This window comes from Phyllobates terribilis, unplaced genomic scaffold, assembly GCF_046119375.1.
Source record: "Phyllobates terribilis strain yellow unplaced genomic scaffold, ASM4611937v1 Scaffold_12__6_contigs__length_324123572, whole genome shotgun sequence".
NCBI classification, from domain to species: Eukaryota; Metazoa; Chordata; class Amphibia; order Anura; family Dendrobatidae; genus Phyllobates; species Phyllobates terribilis.
The window spans coordinates 298,630,035-298,655,418 of NW_027362772.1; the positions used below are offsets into that span (position 1 = coordinate 298,630,035).

The 25,384-nt window shown below is 45.2% G+C and overlaps 1 protein-coding gene across 1 annotated transcript in view; it reads left to right on the forward strand.

The window, feature by feature from the left end:
• The first annotated feature begins 17,008 nt into the window (after window positions 1–17,008).
• LOC141172741 (indolethylamine N-methyltransferase-like) overlaps window positions 17,009–25,384 on the forward strand; it is a 98,212-nt gene continuing 89,836 nt past the window's right edge. The window contains exon 1 of the mRNA XM_073657212.1: window positions 17,009–17,188. The gene's annotated coding sequence lies outside the window, so the exon portion shown is untranslated. The remainder of the gene's footprint in view (window positions 17,189–25,384) is intronic.

The following is a 25,384-nucleotide window of genomic DNA, read 5'->3' on the forward strand; positions in this document are numbered from 1 at the left end:
CCGCCTGGTGGACACAGAGCATTTTCGAGACCTTATGTCCGTCGCAGTGCCCCAGTACCAGATGCCCAGTCGGCACTACTTCGTCGTTGGACCTGCCACTTCACCAGCTAAAATGTGATGTGTATACCCGGTGGAATTCAATTCTGCACATGTTGCAGCGACTGTGACAGCACCGACAAGCCCTGGTGCAATTTGTTCTGATGTATAGCCTGGGCCAACGAGATCCAGAGTTTTAGGAGGGCTTTTGCAGACAACTTTATTAAAATGGAACGCAACCGACCCCGGGGTCCGCGATGCAGCCTGGAGGACTGCTGTCGAACACACTCCAGGTGGAAAGTAAAGTAACCAACTTAAATGTTAAACCCTTCCGTGTTTCAGCACACAGAAATGGGTATAGCGGTTCGCTCTATCTCTGTTAACTGCACGAGAGAAGAGTGATCGGGATATCACCTACTTAACTGAAGAACCACTCCGTGTTAATGCACACGGAGTGGGCTTCAGCGGTTCACACAATCTCCAAGAAGCGCAGGGAGACGTGCGACCGGAGGGAAAGCAGTAGCCCTGTCTTCGATACAGGCGCTACGCTGTAGGGATTGGCGCTAAGATGCGTGTGACTCACGCCGACGGGTAAGTGCCCTCTGCCGGCGTGCTACCGGACAGAGGAGTGTTTCTCTGCGTGGTCCTGCAGGCTGCTCGGGGTGTAAGGCGACCCCCACTGACAGAGCCAGTCTGCAAGGTGAAGCTACCAGCCTACTTTCACTAGCCTGCCTCTATGGAGCTACCCTGCCTAGCAGAATCTACATATGGAGCACAGACGTCCACACAACAGCATCATAAGCTCAAATGATCTGAGCGCGTCGCCATGTTTGTGGGCGGGCCTTTTAAAGACTAAGCCCTGCCCACCGACGCGCCATTGGTGACGATACCCGTGGACCAATCAGGCGGTGCCAGGTCACCAGATCAGGTGGGTGCTAATCCACCAATCTTGATCCACCAGGTCACGGACATGCTCAGTGTGGCAAATCCTGGACTTAGTTTCCACAAGCCCTTTCTCCCTCTGCAACCCAGGCTTAACATTGCTAGGCACAACTACCTGGGAGATAAACAGTGCTCGTGGACCAGATAGGCGTTGAGGCTGATGGCTGATGGCTGATGCTGAGCAGCATCAGCCCCAGCTGGACCAAAATGGGAGACCACAGAAGGTCCTGGACCCATTTCAAATCCAGCACCAAACCGACGCCTAACATTATCCCCCTCCACTTGACGCTCATTTTCCTCCATGAGCCGGGGGGCAAGGATGTGGTCCATCGGGTCACAGAGAGGATTCAAAAAACTGTGACCCCTCCGGTGTTCAGGGTATACTCTTTTAGGGCGGGAAGCAGAATGGTTAGGAGTGACAACTGGTTCCCTATGTGTGGGATTTTTCATGGGTGACAGAGGGAAAGAACCCGCCGGTCTCTGGAGAAAAGATTTATCTCTCGCACAGAAGGGACACGCAAGAACAAAGTCCTTGACATCCTGACGCCACCGGGGCCACCAATAGGACCCTTGAAGGGACTTATTGGTACGTTTGACCCCCAGGTGAACTCCGGTCTTAAGGGCATGAGCCCAGGAGAGCACCATACTCCATAGATTAGGTGAAACAAACGTCCTCCCCGACGGAACCAGGTTAGAGGACACTGCAGCCACCCTCTCCTCCTGAGAGTTCTTTGCGACATACTCTGACAAGGCCCGGGTCCTGGAAAGAGACAAGGAATCTGTACCAGATGTCGCAATGATAAGAGTACCAGAGACTACCCTCTGGGTGACTTTGACCAAACACTGAGATGTACAATTTTCATTCCAGGAAGAAATTCTCCCCGTCTTCCAGTCAATGTGTGGAGTATGACAACGTAACCAGGGGAGACCCAGTAAGACCTCGTCTAATCCACCGGGAATATTAAGAAATGAGATAACCTCCCGGTGGCCCCGAGGGAATGACATGGTGAGAGGGATCGACTGATGGGTGATTTGCACATCCAGGAGTGAACCATTGGCCACACTAATGTTCATTGGGCTAGAGAGTAGCTCAATAGGGATGGCATGCCTCTGGGCAAACGTAGATGACAAAAAATTTCCCTCAGCACCAGAGTCCATCCACGCCTTGGCAGCCACAACAGATCTACCAAAGGACAGCGTCACTTTATATGATAACTTGGAGGACGAAGTCCCGGAATTTAATACACTTCCTCCAACGGTGGTAAGACCCACTCGTTTTACCGACTGCTTGGAACCCTTATTTACGGGGTGCTCCAAGAGATGTACAGGTCGGGAACGAGAGGGACCACACTCAGTCCGGGATATATCCATAGCCTCATGCTCCAGGTCGAGAGTCTTGGGTTTGGACCTAAAGACGCCTGGTGCCAACAGTTACTGAGGTCTGCCAACCTCTAGCTCTAACTTGTGTTCTGCATGACGCAAGTCTATATGGTCGGCGAGAGATATTAACTCCTCCAGAGAGGCTGGAATCTCTCTGGTAGATAAAGCATCTTTAATATGCCCAGCCAGACCCTTCCAGAACACCGGGATAAGCGACCGCTCAGACCAATCCAGTTCAGTCGCTAGGGTTCTGAACTGGACGGCATGGTGGCTGGCGGTGGCCGAACCCTGAGCCAACGCAAGAAGCTTGAGAGCCATATCATGCGTGACCTGAGGACCCAGGAAAACACTTTTTAGGGTCTTAAGGAAAAGACCCGCATTTACTACAACCGGGTCGTTCCGCTCCCATAGAGGAGTAGCCCACTCCAGAGTCCTGTGAGAAAGCAATGAGATGATATATCCCACTTTGGCTCTTTCGGAAGGGAACCGTGCCTCCATCATCTCCAAATGAATGGAGCATACATTAATAAAACCCCTGCAGAGTTTACTATCCGCAGAAAATTTCTCCGGGAGAGCAAACAGGGGTAATGGGGCACTTGCAGTGGTTGCAGTATTCACCGCAGCTGAGTTAATAATATCGGCTGCTAGAGTAGCCGCCTGGGAAGCTACTGCAGTGATATCAGCAACCGGAGCAGCTTGTTCCAGAGACCTAAGTCTGGTCTCCAGTTGCTGTATATAGCGCTGCAGCTGCTGAGTGTCGGTCATGTTCGGCAAGACCCTGGCACTCAGATACTGTTAGGAATCATAGAATCATAGAATCATAGAATGGTAGAGTTGGAAGGGACCTCCTGGGTCATCTGGTCCAACCCCCTGCTCAAAGCAGGATTCACTAGATCATCTCAGACAGATGTCTGTCCAGCCTCTGTTTGAAGACGTCCATTGAAGGGGAACTCACCACCTCTCGTGGCAGCCTGTTCCACTCATTAATCACCCTAACTGTCAAAAAGTTTTTTCTAATATCTAATCTGTGTCTCCTCCCATTTAGTTTCATCCCATTGCTTCTAGTCTTTCCTTGTGCAAATGAGAATAAAGATGATCCTTCTACAATGTGACAGCCCTTGACATATTTGTAGACAGCTATTAAGTCTCCTCTCAGTCTTCTTTTTTGCAAGCTAAACATTCCCAAATCCTGCAACCGTTCCTCATAGGACATGGTTTGCAGACCAGTCACTATTCTGGTCGCTCTTCTCTGAACTTGCTCCAGTTTGTCTATGTCTTTTTTAAAATGTGGTGCCCAAAACTGTACACAGGGCGGTTGCAGACAACTTTATTAAAATGGAACGCAACCGACCCCGGGGTCCGTGATGCAGCCTGGAGGACTGCTGCCGAACACTCTCCAGGTGGAAAGTAAAGTAACAAATTTAAATGTTAAACCCTTCCGTGTTTCAGCACACAGGAACGGGTATAGCGGTTCGCTCTATCTCCGTTAACTGCACGGGAGAAGAGTGACCGGGATAGCACCTACTTAACTGAAGAACCACTCCATGTTAATGCACACGGAGCGGGCTTCAGCGGATCACACAATCTCCAAGAACTGCAGGGAGACGTGCGACCGGAGGGAAAGCAGTAGCCCTGTCTTCGATACAGGCGCTACGCTGTAGGGATTGGCGCTAAGATGCGTGTCACTCACGCCGACGGGTAAGTGCCCTCTGCCGGCTTGCTACCGGACAGAGGACTGTTTCTCCGCGTGGTCCTGCAGGCTGCTCGGGGTGTAAGGCGACCCCCACTGACAGAGCCAGTCTGCAAGGCGAAGCTACCTACCTACTTTCACTAGCCTGCCTCTATGGAGCTAACCTGCCTGGCGGAATCTACACGTGGAGCACAGACGTCCACACAACAGCATCATAAGCTCAAATGATCTGAGCGCGTCGCCATGTTTGTGGGTGGGCCTTTTAGAGATTAATCCCTGCCCACTGACGCGCCATTGGTGACGATACCCGTGGACCAATCAGGTGGTGCCAGGTCACCGGGTCAGGTCAGTGCCAACCCACCAATCATGATCCGCCAGGTCACGGACATGCTCAGAGCAGCAAATCCTGGACTTAGATTTCACAAGCCCTGTCTCCCTCTGCAAACCAGGCTTAATATTGCTAGGCACAACTACCTGGGAGATAAACAGTGCTCGCGGACCAGCGAGGCGTTGAGGCTGACGGTGATGCTGAGCAGCATCATCACCAGCTGGACTGAAATGGGAGACCACAGAAGGTCCTGGACCCATTTCGAATCCAGCACCAAACCGACGCCTAACACAGAGGAGGGGCAAATCATGCTGGAGGAGTGGTCTCAGATCAGGGACCTATGCACCCTTCTGCACAGTTTTGAAATGGCGACGAAGATGTTTAGTGCTGACGATGCCATTATCAGCATGACTATTCCGGTGATTTACATGCCGGAGCAAATGTTAAACAGAATTTGGAGTCAGGTGGTGGCACAAGAGGAGGTGGAGGAAGTAGAGGAGGAGGAGTTGTATGTGGAAGGGCTAACATGTGCAAGGTCCAGACGGTCGGCAGCACCAAGGCGGCAGGCATGGGAGGGTGGGGGAGATGGTTTTACCAGGGCGCATGGTAGCAGCCAAACTAGTGAGGAAGGTGCAGGAGCCCAGGAAGAAGTGGAGGACGAACTGATGGAAGACTCATCAGATGAGGGAGACCTTGATCACATTTCTGTTGTGCGAGGTTTGCGGGAGAGGGCAGAGGGCAGAGGAAGGAAGCATGATTCTTACCTCGCTACCAACACAACAGGGACTTGGTGCTCCTGGATGCGCAAGACACATGAGTGCCTTCTTGCTGCACTACCTGCAATATGACCCTCGAATTGTGAGAATTAGAAATAATCCTGACTACTGGGTTGCCACACTGTTAGATCCCTGGTACAAAAGTAAACTTGCAGAAATTTTTCCTGCCATAGAAAGGGATGCACGCATGCAGGAGTATCAGCAGAGACTGTTGCAGAATCTTACATGTGCTTTTCCACAAAACACCAGTGGTGCACGTAGTGAATCTCACAGTTCCAACTTGCCAACCGTGGGACCGTCGAGTGTTCAACACTCAAAACGTAACAGAAACACAGTATCTGCTGGTAACATCAATTTCGCGGAATCATTTCACCACTTTTTTAGCCCATCCTTTGCAAGGCCACAGGAGACAAGAAGTCTGACACATAGTCAACGCCTAGAGACCATGGTACAGGAGTATCTCCAAGTAAACATTGAAGCCATGACTGTGTCACTGGACCCTTGCTCTTTTTGGGCTTCCAATCTGGATAAAAGGCTGGAGCTCGCCACTTACGCCTTGGAGATCTTGTCTTGTCCCGCAGCCAGTGTTCTGTCTGAACGTGTGTTCAGCGCTGCTGGTGGTGTGCTGACAGATAAATGCACGCGGCTCTCCACTGATAATGTAGACAGACTCATGTTCATAAAGATGAACAAATCATGGATCCGAAACGACTTTTCTACCCCTGTGTCATCCTGGGGGGAGTAAAAGCTTGATGATTTGTTAAAATCACCTCACCAACCGTTTTAAGCTTTCAAATTACTAATCATGTTTATCTGTATCTTGGCTGGAAAATAATTTGGGCCTTGTAGCAGTGTGCAGTACTAATTCTATTAGGCCATCTATACTACACTCCACCAGATTTAAAATTACACTGGTCAATGCAATTTTTCTGTCAAAAGGTTTTAAAACATATTTTAAGTCAATTTTGTCTGCTGATTACTAATACGAACTCTGTTTTTGGCTATCACATCAGGATTTCGAGATATTTTTGATGGAAATTACTCCTATCGAATGTTTTTTGATAAAAACCTCATGATTTTCGTTACTACATTTTGTATATTTTTAATCAAGGAATAACAAAAATTACAAAGTCTGTGTACAGCAAATCAAATATACTTACAAAATTAAACTACAAAATATAAAAACACATATATATGGCACACAGATGAATGGCAAATGGCAGTTATTTGAACTTTCTTTTCTTGGCTGATCTGTGATGTACAGCTTCTGGGTTGTCTCTCATCAAGCTCCAGCAATAGTCAGCCATCATATGTGAGTCCCACCGGCCTTGATACCGTTCTTCCATTGTTTTAATGTCCTGTTGAAAATGCTTCCCTTGTTCCTTGCTCACATCCCCAAGGTTCTCTGGAAAAAAGTCCAAATGGCTGTGTAAATAGTGAATCTTGATACTCATTCTACATCCAAGATTTTGCAGACTCATTAGTAGCTCTTCCACAATCTCTTCATAGTTGTCTGTTTTCTTATTCCCTAGAAAATTCTGCACCACATTACAAAATGCATTCCAAGCTCTTTCTTCTGTCTCATTCATTGATGTGATAAAGTTTGGGTCTCTCATAAGTGTTCTTATTTGAGGTACATCAAATATTCCAGCCTTTTTCTTCTCTTTACTAAGACCAGGAAAAGTTGAACATATATAGTTAAAGCATTCTCCACTGTGATTGAGAGCTTTGATGAACTGCTTCATCAATCCAAGTTTTATGTGCAAGGGAGGAAAGACAATGTTCTTCCTATCCACTAGAGGATCATGGATGACGTTCTTATCGGCAGATGCCAAACTCTGTCACTGAGGCCATTCAGTTTTCACCCAATGCTCTGCTGTAGCTCTACTGTCCCAGTAGCACAGAAAACAAGGGTGTTTGAAAACTGTTTTTTTACTTTCTTATTATAACAAATGGGAATCATGCATGTTCAAAGAAAACAAAGATTTTCTCACATTTATTGGGAGACTAAATGAAAACTAAATTTACCTTAGTGAACCGTATAAACCGGCACTTTTCATACACTACTTATATTTTTCTTGGAATTATTGAAAATGGGCTATATAACTATAGCGCAAAAACGTGATGTGATAGAGAAATTATTAGATCGGATTTGAATTCAGCACCCTCAAATTAGTCTAAAACTGTTCTTAAAGTCCATGCCAGAAAAAAAAATTTTTACACCAGTGTTATTAATAATCATGTTTATCTGTATCTTGCCTGTAAAATAATTTTGGCCTTGTAGCAGTTTGCAGTACTGATTCTATTAGGCCATCTATACTAAGCTCCACCAGATTTCAAATTATTACTAATCATGTTTATCTGTATCTTGCCTGTAAAATAATTTTGGCCTTGTAGCAGTTTGCAGTACTGATTCTATTAGGCCATCTATACTAAGCTCCACCAGATTTCAAATTAATAATAATTTTTGTTCTCTCTGAACGTGTGTTCAGCACTGCTGGTGGTGTGCTGACAGATAAACGCATGCGGCTGTCCACTGACAATGTAGACAGACTCACGTTCATAAAGATGAACACATCATGGATCCGCAAGGACTTTTTTACCCCTGTGTCATCCTGGGGAGAGTAAAAGCTTGAAGATTTGGAAGAATCACCTCACCAACCATTTTAAGCTTTCAAATTAATCATCATTTTTATCTGTATCTTGCCAGGAAAATAATTTTGGGCATAGTAGCATTGTGCAGTACTGATTCTATTAGGCCATCTATACTAAGCTCCACCAGATTTCAAATTATTACTAATCATGTTTATCTCTATCTTGCCTGTAAAATAATTTTGGCCTTGTAGCAGTTTGCAGTACTGATTCTATTTGGCCATCTATACTAAGCTCCACCAGCTTTCAAATTAATAATAATTTTTAGCTGCATCTAGCCCGGAAAATAATTTTGGGGCTCCTAGATGCGCAAGACAAATGAGTGCCTTCTTGCTGCACTACGTGCAACATGACCCTCAGATTGTCAGAATTCAAAATAATCCTGACTACTGGGTTGCCACACTCTTAGATCCCCCACACTCTTCGATCAACCTTTTCATTTTAATAAAGAACAAAAAAATGGTAATTTTTGCAATTATAAGCATTAGCAGGTTATTAGAAACTGAAATCAAACAGTTTTCAACTCAAAACTTTATTCTAGGTGATGCTACATTTGCACATAGGACCCCTTGTTCGAAAGGAGCTTCTGAACTCTCTCGTCCATGGAATTTGTCAGGTTTTGGATGGTTTCTGCTTCAATTGTTTTGCATGAGGACAGAATACCCTCCCAGAGCTGTTGCTTAGATGTGAACTGCCTCCCGCCATCATAGACACTCCTTTTGATGATGAGGTTCTCAATGGGGTTGAGGTCAGGGGAGCATGCAGGTCACACCATAAGTTTGTCCCCTTTAATGCCCATATCAGCAAGAGATGCAGATGTGGTATGTGCAGCATGAGACGGTGCAATATCATGCATGAAAATGATCTTGCTGCGGAATACACGGTTCTTCTTCTTGAACCATGGCAGGAAATGCTGTTTGAGAAACTCCACATACATTATGTAGTTCATCTTTACCCCTTCAGGGATCATAAAGGGGCCGACAATCTCTCTCCCCATGATTCCAGCCCAAAACATTACTCCACTTCCTCCTTGTTGGTGCTGTAGCCATGTTTGCATGGGGTGTCCATCAGCCAGCCATCCTCCACTCCATCCATCTGGACCATCAAGCGTTGCACGGCACTCATCGGTGAACAAAACAGTTTTGAAGTCAATCTTCATGTATTGTTTGGCCCACTGGAGCCGTTTCTGCTTGTGTACAGTGGATAGATGAGGTCGACAGGATGGCTTACTCACAGCTGCAAACTTCTGAAGGACCCTGCATCTTGTTGTTCGGGGGACGTTGGAGGCACCAGCAGCTTCAAAAACTTGTCTGCTGCTATGACAAGGCTTTTTTGCCGCTGCTCTTTTAACCTGACGTAATTGCCTGTAGGAAAGAGTCCTCAATTTGCCCTTATCAGCACGCACACGTGTGTACTGTGAATCAGCTACATACTTCTTGATTGTGCGATGATCAGGATGAAGTGTCTTGGCAATGTTGATTGTAGTCATGCCTTGACCTAAACACTCCACAATTTGTTGCTTCTCAGCAGCCGACACATCCTTTTTCTTTCCCATTTTGGCAGAAAATGTAGGCTGCTTAATAATGTGGGACAGCCTTCTTAAGTAGTCCTGCCTTTTATTGGACACACCTGCCAAACTAATTAGCACAGGTGTCTGCAATTGCTTACAGTGATATAAAGAGCCCTGACACACATCACCATCAATAAGTTTAACTGACAAACAAAAAAATTCTTCCCTTATCACTCCTAAACACTTTTTGCATAATAATTTGGAACACAGTGTACATGTGCTTTTCCACAAAACACCAGTGGTTCACGTAGAGAATCTTACAGTTCTACCTTGCCAACCATGGTCTGTATGGAGTTGTTCAATAAAGGGCCCAAAATTAAGATAACATAGACTGGAGAGGTCTCTATGAATAGGAATTCCTAAGTATTTGATACCCTGTGAGGGCCAGGCAAAGGGAAAGTTGGACTGGATGGAATCCTGTATGGATTTGGGGAGGGAGACATCGAGGGCCTCAGACTTCACTGCATTGATTTTAAAATTTGACCATGTACAAAGTGATCTATTTCAGCCATAACAGCAGGGATGGATATATGTGATTGAGTGATATATACTAGGACATCATCAGCAAATGCAGAGCACTTGTACTCGGTGCCTCCCACCTCAATCCACCTAATATTGGGGTTATGGCGAATTGATGAGAGCAGGTGCTCAGTCACTAGGATGTATAAGAGAGGGGACAGAGGACATCCCTGCCTTGTCCCATTGGTGATTATGAAAGGTGATGAAAATGTTTCATTTACCTTCAGCCTAGGTGACGTATTGCGATACAGGGCCATGATTTGGGCTATAAAAGGGTACCCTAGACCCCTACCCCAAGCTTTTTAAGAGAATAATATATGGCATGCCAGGAGACTCTATGGAATGCTTTCTCAGCATCCAACGAGAGTATCTAATTACAAATTTTTAACTGCATCTAGCCCAGGAAATACTTTGTGCCTAGTAGCAGTGGCTGCTAGTCAGCGGATTATCCTAGCTGTTAAGCAAGCTACACCACCTGTAGTTTGGACACTTAATTTTTTCAAAGGAAATGCTTCGGGCCCCCGGGACACTCAGTGAAGAGCATCGGGAGGCACCCCAAGGCACAGGGGCTGGGACTGGCGGTAGGACGCCTTGCGGTGGACCGCCAAGCTTGATCCTTATAAAAGCTTTTTAACTGCAGCAGCTTTAGTGGACGCTACTGGAGCTGGAATTGCGCGGCTGCTGACATCAGACTTGCCCTCCAATAGATCCTTGTAAAAGGATTTAAAGTGTACTAATTCAAATTAGAGAGACAATTTAAATTAAAAAGCTAAGACCTGCCTCCACCGCAGGGGGGCTCGCTCGACCCACCAGCGGACAGGCACCAGTATTGGGAGAGGGGGCTGGCCATCAGGGTCCACCGCAGCTCTGGCACAAACCCGGCGACACGGAGGTGGCACGGGCAGAAACGGACTGGCCGTGTTGGCTTCGCACTTTTTTGGCTTTAGAAGGGCATGACATGCCTATATATGTGTCTCCCCCTCCTTTTACTCCTCCACCTCTTTTCTTTTCGCATGACTATATGTACTTGTCACTTTTCCATGTGGTAGTTGTGTCTTCTGAGCAGTTTGTCAGCATTTGGACACCTTTGAAGTGTTTTCTATGTGTTTTCTATGTGTTCGTATGTGTTTTTGTTTGCCTGCCATTGGTTTTAACGGTGTTCGAAGGTGTTCGACGAACAGTTCGACGAACAATTCGGCGAACATACGGGTGTTCGACGAACCGAACCGAACTCGAACACTACAGGGTTGGCTCAACTCTAATTAAGATCCAAAAAAAGTATTCCTGGCCCCTGAGACCTGTGCCTTTGTATAGAAATATCTAACAGCAGCAGAAGGCAGAATTGGAATGGAGCCTTTTGTGCTATATGCACTACAGTCTGCTATATACACTGCCTGCCTATATACCCTGCCTGCCTGATATCTCAGATGGATTAGTCCTCAGAAGGACTGTTTGTTAAGATGGATATGTGTAATGTACAGTTTTTCTCCCTACACTACCTAATACACAAGCAAATCTCTCCCTGACGCAACAGCACCTCTCCCTACTCTGTCTGATTCCAGAGAGTCTGTGACGAGCACGGCGGCGCCAGGTCTGATATAGACCTGATGATGGTGTGTGGCCAGCCAATCACTGTAATGCCACAACCACCATGGCTGCGGCATTACAATGAGTGGCAGGAAATCCCTGCATGTGTATTGGCGCTCTAAAGAGCCCCAAACATGCAGGTAGGGGAACCGAGCATCCGCCCGAGCATCTTGCAAGTCCTCGGCAAGCTCCGAGCATCTCGAGTACTGAGATGCTTGGGCGAGTACCGAGTACTTGCGAGTATGCTCGCTCATCACTAGTAAACATGAACTTTCCTATCTTATAGCAGACTTATGGCAAAAACTGCTGAGTCACATTGACAGCCTGTCTCAGCCTGCTTCTCTCAAACTACCACCAGAGGGAGCCCTTGCATAACTGTGTTCAGATTATCAACTGTCTATTTTACAAAAACTTAACCCTTCTGTTTCTTGTAAAGAGCTGCAAGCTCTCCAACAACTTAACTGAGAGAGAAAGCATGGTGCGTGATATTAAAACCAAGACAGAGGCAAGAATTACACTAATGACCGACATGTCATCTTGCATTTCTGGCTGAGCCAGGCAGTCAAAGCGATCATCTAAGTCACGCTCTTCAAAATCTTCAACCCTCAGCAAACAGCTTATAAGAGCACGTGCAGAAGCTGAGGCTACTAAGGTACAAGCTACCTTTGCACAAAAGCAAGCAGAAATGGAAGCCAGCACAGCACGTCAAAAGGCAGAAATGGAATCCAGCGCAGCATGCCAAAAGGCAGAAATGGAAGCCAGCGCAGCATGCCAAAAGGTGGAAATAGAAATGGAAGCAGCAGGAACCGCCCTCAAGACGGCAGAAATGGAAGCCAGCGCAGCAGCCGAAGCAGTTCGCAAAAAGCCAGAAATAGAGGTCCTAGAGAAGGATTGTGAACACGCCATAGCCAAGGCAAGGTTAAAGGTCCTGGAACAAGCTATCAATGGGAGTCAAACAGACAGCGTCAGTTTAAGTGAGTTTAATACTGAAGACCTCCCTTAAGCGTACAAGAGACTATGTATAAAGTCAAAATAGTCCACCCCTGATTCCAGCAATCATTCCTGATGCCACAGACATTCCTCTAAGGCAACAGGACACAGAGGGTGTATTAGTATCTTGTATACAAGGTCAGTACAACACACTGCCCACCATTCACCCTGGTCCCCCTCCATGCACCAGAATGTACGAGGCCCCTGCACCTCACCAAACCCTATACACAGAAGCACACATGCAGGCCAATGTGCAGGCAAGTCATCACATTCCGGTCAGCCACACAGTTCCAGCTCCGTGTGTGGCAGAATCTGTGCACATTAAGCTGGTTACTGGGCTGAATACCTACAGACTGCATGAACAATGCTACCCAGCCAGTAACTGTCTTTCCAAAATCAGAGAATGCTGACATGTCCGGCTTTGCAAGGTACATGATTCGCCATGATCTAACTAAGACTGGTCTTACAAAGTTTGATGATCAACCGGAAAACTGCAGGGGTTGGAAATGTACCTTTAAAACTGCAATCAGTGACCTCGGCATCACTGTTGCTTAAGAGCTAGACCTTTTGATCAGGTGCCTTGGGCCACAATCCACAGAACGGGTCAAGAGACTTAAATCTGTCCACATCAGTAATCCAATGGCTGTTCTCGCTGCTGCATGGGAGAGACTAGAATGAAGCTATGGTAGTCCTGAGGCCATAGAAATTGCCCTGTTCAAGCGTCTAGATGAGTTTACAAAAATATCCAGTAAGTACAGTCTAAAATTCCAAGAGCTCAGTGACCTCCTGTTAGAGCTTCAGCTGGCAAAAGCAGACCCACACCTGCCTGGCCTCAGCTACCTAGACACTGCTCGTGGGGTAATCCCAGTAGCTTCTAAGCTACCATCCTATATCCAAGATAGGTGGGCCATGCTTGGATCAAAATACAAAAAGTAAAACCAAGTCTCCTTTCCTCCATTTTCCTATTTCTGTCAGTTTATCAAAAACATTGCAGAGTGTTAGACTGACTCAAGCTTCTTCCACAAAAGACCCAGCGGCCCTGGTTCATTCCCTCCCAAGTATAAAAGTCCACATTCAAGCATCAGAAACCACAGCAGTCCAGTGTCAGCAAAGAAGACTGATGTTCTCCCCACACCTTCACCAGCTTCAGACAAGAGCGAGGTATGTGAAAATATTGAAAATCCTAATCGTATGTGTCCCATTCCTTAGATGCCACATCCCCTAAAGAAGTGCATCGGCTTCAGAAAGAAACCCGTCCAGGAACACAAGGATCTTCTAAAGAAGTTTGGGGTATGTTACAGATGTGCGTCTACTGAACACTTTGCTAAAGACTGTAAAATCTTTATTAAGTGTTTCGAAAATATGTCTAGTGAACGTGCATCCTAAGGACCATCCAGAGAAAACCATAAAGATGTATGCCGTTCTGGACAATCAGAGCAACCGATCCCTTGCAAGGTCAGAACTTTTTGATATATTTGACTTAGGGTATGTGCACACGATGCAGAAATGAAGCAGAAAATTTCTGCATCATTTCTGCATCTCCCTGGCAGAAAAAACGCATGCAGATTGTGCATGCGTTTTTCGTGCAGAATACATGCGGATTCACATGCTTTTCCACATGCGTTTCCGCATGTGGATTGACAAGCGCTTTCCAGGCGATTTTAGCATCACCTGGAAAGTGCTTGACAACTAGGTCACACTGTATAAATCCATGCAAACAGCATGGATTTATATAGTGTGACCCGAGAGAGTGTATATACTTACCTCCGATGGCCCCCGGTGTCCCGCACACTCCGTTCTCCCTCGCCGTCAACTTTGAATTGAAAGACCTGCCGACGTCAGCGTCACGTGACCCGTCACATGACTCTGACGTCAGCGCAGGTCCTACAACTCACTGCAAGTGCCGGGAAGCAAGAAGGAGCGGAGCGCGGGCCGACAGATGGTAAGTATATATATATTTTTTATTTTATTCTTGTTTTACAGCTTTTTTAATGGTACCTGGGTGTGGATGAGACTCTCCTCTCCTCTACACCCGGGTACCATCCGCACATTAGAACGTGCCAATAACGCAAGTACAGATGCAGTCTTGCGGAATTGGCGCGTTCTAATGCAAGTCAATGGCGGCGAAAACGCCGCGTTTCCGCAAAATTAATTGACATGCTGCGGAATTTTGACCGCAGCGTTTACGCTGCGGAAAAATCCGCATCATGGGCGCCGCACATGCGGATTTCAATTGGGGAACATTACTGCCCTTCTACCATGCGTTTTTCATGCGTTTCTGCGGCGTTTACGCAACTGCAAAAACGCCGCGGAAACGCATTAAATACGCATCGTGTGAACTCAGCCTTAAAAGGAAATGCTCACCCCTACATTCTGGGAACCTGTAGTGGTGTTACAGAGGTCTCTAGGAGAATAGCTAGTGAACTCATAGTATTTTCTCTTGAGAACAATGTGAACATACCCCTACCCACTTTGGTAGAGTTCAACCAGATGCCATCCAACAGAGAGGAGATCCCTACTCCAGAGGCTGCTTTTCATCACCCCCATCTAAAGACTATAGCCAAGAAGATTCTAGCTCTTGACAACAGCGCGAACATCCTGATTCTGCTTGGCACAGACATTCTGCTTCTATACAAGGTACGTCGGCAAATCAACGGGCCACATGATGTTCCATTTGCTCAATGCTTTGATCTAGGCTGAGTTATCATAGGTGATGTCTGCATGGAAAAGATGAAGAGACCTGCAAGGATCTTCTCATTTAAGACTCATGTCTCACCAAATGGTTGCAACACTCACTCTCAACCATGCCCACATCATTACTGGGTGAAAGAGAAAAAGAGAAGCCAAGTAACTGTAAGTGGCAGCAAGAAAACCCTAAAATCATAAACATGTCCCCGTCCTGTGATGACAACCTCGGGTCAACGGCGATCAATTCTTCAAGTGAAGACAACCGGCTGGTACCTGCAAGAGAAGACAGTGGAAACTATTTCAGGTTCCTATGGCATAAAAACAATGACGTCCACAATGAGTTCATAGACTACCGGAAGAAGGTACATGTCTTCGGGAATAGCCCCTCACCTGCTAAAGCAATCTGAGGACCGAGACAGACAGCCCAGGAAGGTGAGAGCGAGTATGCATTTGATGCTCCTCTATCTGTGGAAAACTTCTTTGTGGATGATGTGTTTAAACCTCTACCCACAAGTGTAGAGACAATTGATCTGCTCTCTGAAGCACAGGAAATGTTGTTAGCTGCAAACCTCAGACCTCACAAGACCATCTCCAGCATCCAGGAGGTAATGAAGGCATTTCCATCTGAGGACAGAATAACAAGCTTAAAAGATCTTGATCTGGGTTCTGACGTTCCTTCTATGCAATGCAGGCTTTGTCTGCTCTGGGACATTATACAGGACATTTACCCATTCCAGGTGTCAGTCTGCATTAAACCCTTTGCCAAGCGAGGGGTCTTACCTGTTGTGATCAGCATCTACAATCCTCTCGGGTTTACAGCACCCATCACCATTCAAGGCAAGATTCTGTTAAGGCAATTGACCACTGAGAACACAGATTGGAACACACCACTACCGCACCAGAAACCACAAAAGTGGGAATCATTGAAAAAGTCTCCAAGGATCTTAGATCATCCCATCTTGTTCCTCTCTGGCTCTGCCTTAAGGTCCCTTTCAGCCACTAAAAGAAGAGAAGTCCACATTCTTTCTGACGCATCTACAAGGATCACAGCTGCAGTAGCCTACCTGAAGACCTCAGATGCCGTACTTAGTGAATTTGTCCTGGACAGGACCCATCTAGCCTCAAGGTCCACCCACACTGCACCAAAACTTGGTCTTTGTGCTGCTGTACTGGCAGTGGAGGTTGTAGAAGTTGCCCCTGGACAGTGGCGCCACATCTCCACTGACTTGCATCCAACTCACGCAGAAACAGGACTCATGGCTGCACCCAGCCTTTGTGACAACACCTGGCTGTTGTCTCCAAGTTTGGTTACTGAGGACCCTTGTTCTGTCAATGCTGGCAGCACATTTGAATTTGATGAACCAGTCACTGACGGAGAGACCAGACCCGTCATCTCTACACACCGCATACTTGTGACTCCAAAGTTGAAGCTGGGGTCTCATCTCTCCGGACGCTTCTAGAGCTGGTCACTGGTTGTGCAGGCTGGTATTCGCCTTACTTATTGCGCCAAGTGCTTCATAGGTGAAGGCATCACATGAAGGACATCGCTTCTGGACACAGTTTAGGGCGGGAAGTCTACCGCCACATACCTTCAGCTGTGTTGGAACACTGAAACTTTTCCAGCGGATTGTTGGGTTGGTGGAAGTATTTGCACATTGCAGCTTCCCCAATTCAAAGATGGGTTTCATTTGGACTCAAATTATCCCGCTGTTGAGGACTTCAGACCTCCATCTGAAAGTTGGACTACAACTGTTGTTATTGTTTCTTGATGTGTAAATCCCTTCTCTCTCCCTGTCTCCCTCTCATGTGACTGTAGCAAACCCCTCCCTTCTTGTTCCGCCTCCCCTCACATTCTTCATGTAGCCTCCATTAGAAGCTCATGTGATTGTACCCTGTCTCAGGAAAAGTTCTTTTTTAGCTGCTGCTTACATGCATTTAACAAGAGTTTTTAAAGAAAACAAAGTCTCTTCTGGATTCTTCACAATGTGCCTGCTTGCAGCTGAGTTAAGCTATCTGCGACCACAGCCATTGTAAGTACAGGTGAAGAGACCCAGCATCTCACAGAGCCATATTTACAGCCACAGGCCATGGGGACAGAATAAATACCTTTAAAATTGCACTAACCACTTTATATTAGGCTGTTCTATATTATACCTTATTTACCCCTGTTGAAACTGCATATTGACGTTTTGATTTTGGATCTAGGTTTAGGTGTTATATTTAAAATTCAGATAATGGAATGGTGTTCATAATTGCATTATGCACTTTACTTAGTTTACACTGCACTTTATCTGTTAATATCTAGATATCTCTCACACTTGTACTTTTTACCCTGATCATCCTGTATCCTAATTGATATCTAACCATATCTAAATCTGAATGGTTCCTTACATGGGATCATTGTTGCCAATTTTTACACTGCATAAGGTCCTCAAGGCTATGATATACCTATACAGTTAAACATGTTGATTGTTTATGCCGGCTCTCCCTGCTATTTTATGTAGTAAATTTTTTAATATATTTCTCAAATAAAATAAACTATTTTAATATATTCTAAGCATATATCTCTTCTTTGAACCCGGGAATACTACAATCTCGGGTTGCAAGGTTATATTTAGTTTGAAGTGGTATGCAACAATCCTGATATTAGGACATATATGTGTGAGTTGAAAAAATAGTCAGAAATTCTTATGATTAAATCTTGTCAGCGATATATCAATATACGTCATCACCATACTTCATATATCATACTAATATTTGTAATTATTCAGATTTTGTATTAAATTAATAGTGGTCCTTTAGTAGCATTAGAGTTTTGGGAGTCATAAATAGTGATTACTTGAGCTTTGACCATATTCATATTTATTTTAAGGTTGAAAATACAATAAAATTAAACCAAAAACAATAGATACATTCGCTGTGAAGTTGCAGCACTGGAATGGTCTGTAACAAATGTTGCCTACCAAACTGACTATTTAAAGTAAAAAAAAAACACACAATATTTATATACACCAGGAAAATAACTCAGACAAAAAAAAAATATATATATATATGTATATATATATATATTTTGTGAGGACAACAAATTGACCTTCCCTGACAATAATCAAGTGCATCTAATATACAGTAAACCTAATTCAGATTAAGACTAGTTTCAAGTTATGACTCAACTGTGGGTCTAATGAACTGACATGATTATAAACCCCTATGAGAACACATTTGTATGCATAAAACAAGCTCATCAATGTACTTTTATTAAGCTGTTACATTAAGCACGCTTCAGTCAAATTCAGGTAAAATGTTACTCCTGTATGCGTGGCGTGCTAGTGAGGAACGCTGGATCAGTTTATCTGTAAAAACAGGATTGGACACATAGAAAGTTTTTCTCACTAGCAGATCAAGTAAAGTTGAGAAACACACCCCGTTCACTCGCAGTCACAGACAAACCAGTACGCCTTTTATCCACCACTCCAAAAAGCTAAACTTTTACTGATTATATGATTATCTATTTAACTCACTTATATTTTCGCTTATTATTTTCTCAGCACATTACACACACCATCATTACTGGCCATCCAACACTTTAGGCTAAATTCTAAAATCCTTATTCCATACACTCAACAAATGGCAAGCTGATCATCAAGTCTGACCATGAAATTCTCCCTTAATTGCTTCTTCTTAGGAGTCGCCATGTCTCTAAGGCCTCATTCACACGTCCTTATTTCCTGTACGTGTGGTGACAGTTTCCACACGTACTGGAGACTGACACACGTAGACCCATAAATCAATGGGTCTGCACACGTCAGTGTGTTTCCACGGACCATGTGTCCATGTGATCCACACGTAGACATGTCCTTTTTTGTCCGGCAGCACGGATCACATGGATCCAATCAAGTCAATGGGTCCGTGTAAACACGTGCAGCACACAAATGGCATCCATGTGACACATACCGGCGCTTGAGAACCAGCGGTACAGTTCGGGCTGTTCCCAAGCGCCGGGTGCTGAATAGAGATGAGCGTTGTTCTACTCGAACTGTTCGCCAATCTCAAATTCGAGCTGTTTTGGGCGGTGTTCGAGCCGTTCGGCGAACACGAACAATTTGAGAAAAATTCGGCTGTTCGAGGTTATGTTCGATAACTGTTCGTGCACCAAAATCATAACTGGATTTTTTCTCAGTAATGATGAAAATTAATGTTAATACGCAGTTTGAGTGTACAGCGGGGTGGGGGGAGGGGCAGGGGATGGATCTCTGCAGGAACAATGAAGATCTCCATTTTTTTTTCTCTTTCCCGCATTTACAGTGGGGAGGTGCAATCTGTCAGCCTATCAGCAGCGCACACACGGAGCGAAGTGCTTTTTTTCACACAAGCAAGGGCATGTGTCATTGGCAGTGTATGTCACATGTCCTTGCCCTATAAGACCAAGCCATTTTCCCTGTCGCCACCATTTTCTCACTGCTGCAGCTGCATGTTAGACGGCACCGCTGTTGCTGTGTGCGCTATACCTTGTTAATTTCAAGCCAATTTTCGCACAAATCTACAGATAGCTTGGGAGTAGGGAATAGCTGTGATTGCAGTCCTTTTAAGGACTAGGTTACAGCATTTCCTACGACTTTTATCAGGCAGGTCTGTGCTCTTAAATAGATAGGTTGTGGGAGTAAAGACTAATTGTAATTGGAGTCCTTTTCAGGACTAGGTTACATCAGTTCCTATCAGTTTTTTCCAGGCAGGTCTGTGCCAGTGCTGTGCAAGTTTTTTTCACAGCATTTGGCTGAATCTAGCAAAGCTAATCCTTTTTGGCCTATTGCAGAGTGTGTTAGTCAGTGGAGTAGCCTATCTGTGTTGCAAGATATACCACCTGTGTATAGAATACCAATTTTTTTACTGCACCTAGTGAAGTAAAATCTTTTGGGCATAGCATCATTCTATTAGTCCATCTATACTGACCTCCATCAGGTTGCAAACTGAATCTAATTTTTTTCTGCATCTAGCTCTGAAAAAATATTGGGCTTCTAGCTGTGTGTGGGACTTGTTCTATTAATCCATCTATACTGACCTCCATCAGGTTGCAAACTGAATATAATTTTTTTCTGCATCTAGCTCTGAAAAAATATTGGGCTTCTAGCTGTGTGTGGGACTTGTTCTATTAGTCCATCTATACTGACCTCCATCAGGTTGCAAACTGAATATATTTTTTTTCTGCATCTAGCTCTGAAAAAATATTGGGCTTCTAGCTGTGTGTGGGTCTTGTTCTATTAATCCATCTATACTGACCTCCATCAGGTTGCAAACTGAATATAATTTTTTTCTGCATCTACCTCTGAAAAAATATTGGGCTTCTAGCTGTGTGTGGGTCTTGTTCTATTAATCCATCTATACTGACCTCCATCAGGTTGCAAACTGAATATAATTTTTTTCTGCATCTAGCTCTGAAAAAATATTTGGGCTTCTAGCAGTGTGTGGGACTTGTTCTATTAGTCCACCTATACTGACCTCCATCAGGTTGCAAACTGAATATATTTTTTTCTGCATCTACCTCTGAAAAAATATTGGGCTTCTAGCTGTGTGTGGGACTTGTTGTATTAGTCCATCTATACTAACCTCCATCAGGTTGCAAACTGAATATATTTTTTTCTGCATCTACCTCTGAAAAAATATTGGGCTTCTAGCTGTGTGTGGGTCTTGTTCTATTAATCCATCTATACTGACCTCCATCAGGTTGCAAACTGAATATAATTTTTTTCTGCATCTAGCTCTGAAAAAATATTTGGCCTTCTAGTATTGTGTCGGACTTTCTCTATTAGTCCATCTATACTGACCTCCATCAGGTTGCAAATTAAAAATAATTTTTATCTGCATCTACAGTACCTCTGAAAAAATATTTGGGCTTCTAGCTGTGTGTGGGACTTGTTGTATTAGTCCATCTATACTGACCTCCATCAGGTTGCAAACTGAATATATTTTTTTATGCATCTACCTCTGAAAAAATATTGGGCTTCTAGCTGTGTGTGGGTCTTGTTCTATTAATCCATCTATACAGACCTCCATCAGGTTGCAAACTGAATATAATTTTTTTCTGCATCTAGCTCTGAAAAAATATTTGGCCTTCTAGTAGTGTGTGGGACTTTCTCTGTTAGTCCATCTATACTGACCTCCATCAGGTTGCAAACTGAATATATTTTTTTCTACATCTACCTCTGAAAAAATATTGGGCTTCTAGCTGTGTGTGGGTCTTGTTCTATTAATCCATCTATACTGACCTCCATCAGGTTGCAAACTGAATATAATTTTTTTCTGCATCTAGCTCTGAAAAAATATTTGGCCTTCTAGTAGTGTGTCGGACTTTCTCTATTAGTCCATCTATACTGACCTCCATCAGGTTGCAAATTAAAAATAATTTTTATCTGCATCTACAGTACCTCTGAAAAAATATTTGGGCTTCTAGCTGTGTGTGGGACTTGTTGTATTAGTCCATCTATACTGACCTCCATCAGGTTGCAAACTGAATATATTTTTTTCTGCATCTACCTCTGAAAAAATATTTGGCCTTCTAGTAGTGTGTCGGACTTTCTCTATTAGTCCATCTATACTGACCTCCATCAGGTTGCAAATTAAAAATAATTTTTATCTGCATCTACAGTACCTCTGAAAAAATATTTGGGCTTCTAGCTGTGTGTGGGACTTGTTGTATTAGTCCATCTATACTGACCTCCATCAGGTTGCAAACTGAATATATTTTTTTCTGCATCTACCTCTGAAAAAATATTTGGCCTTCTAGTAGTGTGTCGGACTTTCTCTATTAGTCCATCTATACTGACCTCCATCAGGTTGCAAATTAAAAATAATTTTTATCTGCATCTACAGTACCTCTGAAAAAATATTTGGGCTTCTAGCTGTGTGTGGGACTTGTTGTATTAGTCCATCTATACTGACCTCCATCAGGTTGCAAACTGAATATATTTTTTTCTGCATCTACCTCTGAAAAAATATTGGGCTTCTAGCTGTGTGTGGGACTTGTTGTATTAGTCCATCTATACTGACCTCCATCAGGTTGCAAACTGAATATATTTTTTTCTGCATCTACCTCTGAAAAAATATTGGGCTTCTAGCTGTGTGTGGGTCTTGTTCTATTAATCCATCTATACAGACCTCCATCAGGTTGCAAACTGAATATAATTTTTTTCTGCATCTAGCTCTGAAAAAATATTTGGCCTTCTAGTAGTGTGTGGGACTTTCTCTGTTAGTCCATCTATACTGACCTCCATCAGGTTGCAAACTGAATATATTTTTTTCTGCATCTACCTCTGAAAAAATATTGGGCTTCTAGCTGTGTGTGGGACTTGTTGTATTAGTCCATCTATACTGACCTCCATCAGGTTGCAAATTGAATATAATTTTTTTCTGCATCTAACCCAGCCAATAGTTTTGGCCTAATACCACAGTTTGGCCACTCAGCTCTGCTCGGTTACCATCCATTGTTTTTTTGTGCAAACAACTCCAGAGTTGTGAATTAGTTAACCACCAAAATGAGTGGAAAAAGGCCTGCTGCTGGTGGAAAGGGGAATAGGCGTGTTGGGAAGGGGAAAAAAGGTTGTGTCCGTGGGGTAGGTGTTAAAGCAACAGTAACATCTGCAGAAGAAAGACCATCTTCCAGCCAAACTAAAATGTCTACTTCTTTTAGCGGACAATGTGATAAGATCCCTTTCTTACGGCCACGCCAATCGCTACAAATTCCAGATGAGGCACAAAAACAGCAGGTGCTTCAACGGATATCAAGTGCTCCTTTAAGTGGGCTCTCCTCCACATCAACTTCAACATCACAAATACTCCAGTCCTCAAAGGTGTCACCCAAATCGCACTTGCTTCCTCACAGCTCCCAAATCTCCAGCTGCCCGTCTGAGTATGAGGTAGAACAGATGGTTGAGTCTGCAGAGCTGTTTACTCATACTATAGCCTGGGAATCAGAGGTCGACTCCAGCGCTTCTGTGAATCCAGACGAGGAAATGATCTGCACTGATGCCCAGAATCTTTATGAGTCGGATCCAGGACCAGACGCAGAAGGTTCTGACCATAATGTAGACCCTCATTCCCAAACTGTAACTCCTGTTGGTGGAGACAATGAGGAAGACGATGATAAGACTCAAATACCTGATTGGAGCGACAACTTTAGTTTTTTGTCAGGGCAGGAACAGGTTGGCTCTGAGGACGACGGGTGTGATAACACACAGGGTGATGATGATGAGGTTGGAGATCCCACTTACTGTCAACCCACAGTCAGCCAAGAGATGAGGTCAGCAGAGGAGGTGGAGGAAGATGCTAGTGACGACGAGGTCAGGTTGCGCCTTCCTGGACAGAGACGTAGTACTGGAAGCACGTCAACAACTGCATCCTCAAACACAACTCTGCCTCTCACCACAAGTCGTGGTGGCTCTTCAGGTCGCATGGGTGCTAAGCCTTGCATAGCCTGGGCATTTTTTCAGATCGATAAAGATGACCCAACTCGTGTTATCTGTAACATTTGTCAGCAAAAGCTAAGTAGAGGCCAAAAAATACATAGTTTGAGTACTTCATGCATGAACCGGCACATGGACATGAAGCATAAGTTGCAGTGGGAAGCTCAGTGTGCTACAATGCGGCCTAGCCGGCCGGGCCAACCACCGTCTGCCATATCTTGTGCATCCGCGGCCTCTTCATCCTCTGTGACTGGGGGGACAACAGTCACACCTGTTTTGGGGCGCAGACCTGCCACCTCTTTACCCGCAACAGCCAGCGTGATTGGCAGGTCATCATTTTCTTTGGAGGTGGTAACACCAGCTGGTGTTGAGCGCTGTCCGACATCGATAGCACCACCTTTGGATGAAGGCAACCTAACATGTCCGCCTGCATCTTCCTCACAGACCGGCAGTTTGCCGGGGACACCCTTATCAACCCCGTCTAAGCACAATAGCCAGCCCTCGGTCCCTCAGATGTGGACAAGTAAAAGACCATTTCCTCCTAGCCATGAGAAAGCTAAGAGGTTGAATTTCACCATCTGCAAGCTCTTGGCTACAGAAATGCTGCCTTTCCGCCTGGTGGACACAGAGGATTTTCGAGACCTTATGTCCGTCGCAGTGCCCCAGTACCAGATGCCCAGTCGGCACTACTTCTCAAAGAAAGGTGTGCCTGCGCTCCACCAGCATGTCGCACACAACATCACCGCTTCATTGAGAAACTCTGTGTGAGACAGGGTGCATTTCACCCAGACACTTGGACGAGTAGACATGGACAGGGGCGTTACATGTCGCTGACTGGGCACTGGGTAACTATGGTGACAGCAGGACAAGGGGCTGCTGTCCAAGTCTTGCCGTCCCCACGAGTTCTGCGTCAATCCTCTTTATGTCAAAGTTCCTCCACTGCTTCTGCCTCCTCAACCTCCTCTCGGTCTTCCACCTGCACCCAAAGCCTGTCTGGTCATGCCACAAGCTTTCTAACTGCGCAGAAGGGATCCTGCACACCTCCTTACTATGCTGGCAGTAGGCTCAACGTCATCAGGCGGTTTTTACTTTGAAATGTCTGGGAAATGTGAGTCACACAGCTGAGGAGTTGTGGTCAGCTCTGGAGAACCAATTTCATGAATGGCTGTCTCCACTGGACCTGAAACCAGGGAAGGCCATGTGCGACAATGCTGCAAACCTGGGTGCGGCCCTTCGCCGTGGCAATGTCACACACGTGCCTTGTATGGCTCACGTGTTGAACCTGGTTGTCCAGCAATTTTTAGCCCACTATCCCAGACTAGATGGCCTTCTGCAGAGGGCACGGTCGCTGTGTGCTCACTTCCGCCGTTCGCATCCCGCAGCTCAGCGACTTACATCTCTACAGAAGTCGTTGGGCCTGCCACTTCACCGGCTAAAATGCGATGTGCCTACCCGGTGGAATTCAACTCTGCACATGTTGCAGCGACTGTGGCAGCACCGACAAGCCCTGGTGCAATACATTCTGACGTATAGCCTGGGCCAACGAGATCCAGAGGTGGGGCAAATCACGCTGGAGGAGTGGTCTCAGATCAGGGACCTATGCACCCTTCTGCACAGTTTTGAAATGGCGACGAAGATGTTTAGTGCTGATGATGCCATTATCAGCATGACTATTCCGCTGATTTACATGCTGGAGCACATGTTAAACAGAATTCGGAGTCAGGTGGTGGCACAAGAGGAGGTGGAGGAAGTAGAGGAGGAGGAGTTGTATGC